Raw genomic sequence first — 5504 nt, 5'->3', positions numbered from 1 at the left:
AAAAAAATAAAAAAAAAAAAAAAAAAAAAAAAAGAAAAAAAAAAGAGTGGAGAATGCATATTCTCAGGATCAAACATTGCTGAAACGCTTTTTCTTTAATAAAGAAGTCAAGGACGCTTTTAATTTTTTAAATGACATCACACAATCTTTTCTATTCATTTGTATTGTAAGTAACATCGTGAAAAAAATTCAAGGATATTAATAATATTGCTCATTTTTTTTCTTTAAGCTTGTTTCCATTAAATTTTTATTTATAGGAACGATTTAATGAATATAAGAGATAAGAGAATTTTGTCTCGCGAAATTTTGCGCAATTCATAATAACGAATGATCACATATCTTTATGATATAAACAAGAATCTATGACACACAAATCTGTTCATTATTTTTGTTTTGTTAAAACGTGCCATTGAATGTTTCTATGAGGTTATTGATTCACTGCGCATTACTAAAGAATTTTATCATTTATTTAACAATCATTTCTTCTAAGTAAATTATTAGAGATAATTATTTTGTATCCTAGAATTTTTTCACGATATAATATTGAATATTCTAATTTTTTTGAGATTAATATTTTTATATAACATCACTTCATGATTACCAAAGATGAATCGCGGTGACTGTTACGAAATCATCACTTATATATATGTATCACTATGCTATATGTATTACTAAAATATCACCAACATATGTGTTTCATACTTTCGAAACGATTCTCGATTGTTCAATTTTATATACACTATTGTGACAATTTTTTTTTTATTAATTCAAACAATAAAGACACATCGCCGATTCGAAATAAAATATTTGACTCGACGCGACGCGATATTTGAAATTACGACGTAAGTGAAGTTATGTGAAAGCAATCGATTCGATATATCGAATGAATTGCGATAATCGCAGAATTTGGCGCGACTACTGCGCCACAAAACGCGGCAAAGACGTTGTTGAACCGTTATGATGTCGAACGTGCTTCGATCGCGTGACACGTTACAGAATTCGCATCGCGACGGGTTTCGTGCATAAATTACTTAACCGTGTGACGCGTGTGTACACAACAGTTGTGGAAAAAAAACAGGCCTGAGATCACGCGAGTTACTGTTCTGCGGAGTGAACGCGATCAAAAAACTCAAAGAGTGTTCTCGAATCAGAGAAGAAAAGTTCGATACTCACATGTCTTTGTCGAATCAGCGAACACTATTCTCGTCCCTCGAATGAAAGTACGAAAGCACGAAATGACGTCAGTGGAAGATCACTAAGTTCGGCAACACCCTCGGAATATCCTTGTCCGGAATGCGGAATATCCACACTTCTGCTTTCTCACCGTGCTCCGTTTTCCTACAAGGTACGACCACGAAATATTTTCTTCTATTACACTTTTTTTATAGAGATTGTAGCTCCCCCAAAAAACGGGAACAAGCTATCACTCGCGTAATATCAATTCTCACTGCGATCCGGTATTTCATCCGGTGGAATAAGGTTATGTCTCGTATCGTTGACGCGTAAAACGTTACGTATAAAAGTAAAAAAAGAAAGACGCGGAGATTCGGAAGAAAGGGAAAACGATCGGAGCAGTCACGGTTGCGATATTGCTCCTCCTTTCTTCGCTATGTTTTTTCTTCTATCGATATTCGGTCGTGTTGCTCGCTGCAACGACGTTCGCGGTGTGTCGTGTCAGTTCTCGAATGAAGCACTGAGGAAAGAACTCGTCCTTTGCGCGCGCGCGTTACTGCACACGCGTATATCTATGTACATATATAGACAAGTATAGATATTATATACAACACGAGTGCCCCTGTAATGTCCTTCGTTCCGTGAGCGAACGTTTTTCTTTTTTTGGTCAGAACGGTTACCGCTTCGTAAATTTACACGAACAGTCACTCGCGAGTGCCGTTGCGAGACTGGAACGCGGGGAAACATGTGCGGCCTCTTACATATCGCTCTGGGCGAAGGGGGAGTCGGGGAGAGGAGTAGGGGGAGCCACCGAGGGCTTCGGTGGGGGAAGATCCCACTCCGCGAGCCACGAGAGGGGGTATAATTGGCAAGGACGCGAGACTTCGACGTGTCGCGGTCGCTTGACGTACTACTTTTTTCCTAGCACTTGTTCTTGCTTTCTTGCGGGCACATTGATAAGGAAAGTTATCGAAAAATCCCAGTTTTCTTGAGATCTGAAATAGGATTTCGGAGAGGAAAAAAAAGATCGTTCTATTTTATAGGGAAATACGTTTAGGAAAACTACCGTGAATGTTAAAGATAGGGTGAGAGCTTGTTCCTTTTGGAGCTGGTTAACTATATTTAGAGCCTAGTTTCCACCCGTTGTTGAGGTACAGCGAGGGAAATAAAACACCAAGAGTAGCTAGCATAAACGATGTCTGTTATAAATCGAGTTAACTCGTTGAATTTTTTTAATATCCACTCGTAAATACAAATTACCCAAGAAAATATTACCAGCAATTTTAATTAGTGATTCAGCCTTCTGCACTTAGGTTTTTCGTAATCTCGTTATTTATGGAACTTATTGCACGATGCAAACGAGTCTAATGCGGTAATATCACGCGCGAAATCGTATCTCGGATCTGGTTTACTTATTCTATCGTTAACGATGCACAGGATAGATTAGTAAAATTAATAATTATTAACCAATGTATTTCACATAAATTTCTAAGATGGATAACTCGATGATTTCTAAGATCCCTTTAACATAATAATGTCAGGGGTTAAATATATCGCTCGATCTGGAGAACGATAATCGTAACGTCTCGATCTTTCGGGCTGTCGTTTAATCGCATCAAGATCGGATGACCTTGATTCACTTACGCGTAAGCATGAAACGACAACAGAACGTGCAGGAAGCCCCCTATCTGAAGACAATCGCGACAAATCGCAAGGTAGATTCGTATCGCGACTTCCGCGATGAGGTAAGACCGACGAGACGTAATCGTGATTATAAACTCGTGTCGGCCGTGGCTCGGGGCGGAATCCATTTTTCTCCTTCTCGTAATACACGAACGAAAGGTTTCGCCGGATGATTGCGATATCTCAGCTACCGTAAATTCGTTCGCGAGAATTAGATAATCGTTTTTCGATCCGACACGCTTCTTTGCACGGTCATTTACAACTACGATCGAATTTTCGTTTTTTTTTTTTTATATTTTATTACAATTATCTAATATGGAATTGTCTGTATCTTTTTATTTCTTGTCGATCAATCATTTCGAATCGATATTTATTTACGATTAAGCGCATCTTTTGTGCGCTTCGGATGTGTACAATTGATCGAAATTTCAAATAGGTTTGAGACACGTGGAATTTAAAGTATCGATTTATAATACACTTTATAAGATCTATCTCGGAGATGTCGAGACGTTTTACGATATATTCGGCCAGGGAACGTTGTTCAAGATCAAAACAACACGTTACATAATGCATAAATGAAATAACGCATCGGTTAGAATTGGTTACATAAACTTGCAACAAAAATATCAAAGATTGCATGCTTGTGAAGGAAGAGAGAAAGGAAAGCGGATTTGTGAGTCAGTTTTTAGAAATGGCGCTAACATTTGGTTATTAGGAGCGGTGAAAATATTCTATTTCCTTCCGAAACGAGACACGTTAATGCAATTGCCGGTTACCTAACAAAACGAGTCAAAAGTGAGTGAGAAAAATTGCAAATTCTCTTCAAACCTCCACTCACAATTCTTCGAATTTTTCCACAATCGATACTCTATCGATATCCACGCTTAAACATATTTTTGTCCACACTCGAAATTACAATTTTCTTTTATCGACAAACGATATCCATAAAAACGAAGAAAATAAATCGCGAAAATAAATCCAATTGCCTCCAATTCCACTATAAAACATTCGATCAACGAGTGGATGTTTTCCAAGCGGCGCGTATTTATATCAAAAGCCCTGATGTGTGTCTTTTTAACATCCCCTCCGACCGTATTTGCCGGTCGTGGCGTGGATGTAAAATGTGTCACGCTTACAGAGATGGGGGGACGATAGAAAAAGCACGCACGAGCGCACAGTTTAAGGGGTGCAGGGCTCGGGCACGTGAAAAGTTCAACAGGAAGGAAACATCATGAGCGTATATATACGTACAACACATAGATACACGCATACACACACGCATTCTTCATCTCCTCGCCTCACTCTTCCTTTCACGCGTGTGCCTTTTAAAGGTCCCATGGAAAGCAGCTCGGTAAATAAAGGGCCAGGGCACCATTGCACCGTTCCTCGACTCGTTTCCGTCCAATGTTTAACGACTCGACGGCTATCTGTGGCGTTATCTGCGGCTTCCACCATCTTATCGCTCTTACCCTTACTTTAGAAACACTTCCTCCTCTTTCCTCCCCCATTGAATTCGGTTTAGTTTCTTCTCGCCTTCCATGGATCGATACCATCGCGTTCGTTCTCATCAATTTTGTCCCTCTTATCAATTTTTTTCTCTCTCCATACCAACCTTTCCAATCTGAGCGCGGCTCGCTGCTCCTTCCGCTGCCACCTCCCCTCCCCTCCCCACGATCCAGTTACGCCCTCGTTTGCACGTCCGCAACGCTTGGTCCCCCGGCCAACCGCCCCTGTTGACTTTCCTTTTAACCGTATTTACGGATCCCATCTCTTATTTGTTCCTCCCGCCGCTCGATATAATTTTATTTGCAATCACTCTCCCTCCCTGTTTGCATTAGCCCGTCTTGGTTTTCGGAATCGGTACGAATCTCTTTCTCAACTATCTCCTTCCCTCCCTGGATCCAGTTTGTTTCCATCCCAATCAAAAACATATTCTTCCTTCTCTTCTCTCGATTCTCCAATTTTTAACTTTTATTTAAAGAATTCTAATTCGATTTTTGATCTTTCTCGTGGACGAATACGACGTGTTTTACGGCTTCGTATTTTTAATCTTTCTCCTCCTGGAAACCTTCCGGTTTCAGAACTCAGCTCGCTTCTTTTTCTTCTCCCTTCTTTTCCTTCCCTTTCCTTTCCTTCGTTGCATCAGTAAACAGGTTAGCCAATTTTTCTGGCGCAGGAAGCAGGAACGTGAGAGAAGCGCTGGAATAAGAATGTCTCTCCGGTCGGAGGAGGGGGAGGGAAGGATGAAGGCGAGACGTGCGTTTAAAGCGTGCAAAACCGTGTACAGCGTAAAACCGTGCGCTCGGACGCTACACGTACGTAACACGCACACGAGCATCACGTGTCGCGCATATTGTTCGAGGCAGGTTTTTCGACCGAGATTAAGAGCGAGCACGTAGCTCGCGACTTTGTCCGGTCTAAGTATGCCAAGGATTACCGGTATGAACTTTTACAGGCCGCGAGCGCAATAATCCGATAATATCCGAGCAGGAAACCGGGGGCCGTGTTACAGTGATACTACCGGCGACAGATTAACGAGGGGAACGGTTCGGAAACCGTTCGTATCGGGCCACTTTGGTTTCCTGTGCTAACGAGGAATCCTGCTTTTTAATCCCTCGACAACGGAGAACGAAGATGAGGTAATTTCT

At 41.0% G+C, this 5504-nt stretch overlaps 1 protein-coding gene across 2 annotated transcripts in view; it reads right to left on the bottom strand.

Annotated features, from left to right (window-relative positions):
* The window catches only part of LOC102672893 (protein Tob1-like), a 98003-nt gene that overhangs the window by 38724 nt on the left and 53775 nt on the right, over positions 1–5504 (bottom strand). The window contains exon 3 of one of the 2 annotated variants that reach the window (XM_006617514.2): positions 1174–1338. The exons of the other annotated variant lie outside the window; for it this stretch is intronic. The gene's annotated coding sequence lies outside the window, so the exon portion shown is untranslated. The remainder of the gene's footprint in view (positions 1–1173; positions 1339–5504) is intronic. 2 annotated transcript variants of the gene reach the window in all.

This window comes from Apis dorsata, unplaced genomic scaffold (genome assembly GCF_000469605.1).
Source record: "Apis dorsata unplaced genomic scaffold, Apis dorsata 1.3 scaffold_309, whole genome shotgun sequence".
NCBI lineage: Eukaryota > Metazoa > Arthropoda > Insecta > Hymenoptera > Apidae > Apis > Apis dorsata.
The sequence above is the reverse complement of the archived record's forward strand: the minus strand, read 5'-3'. Positions and strand labels throughout refer to the sequence as shown.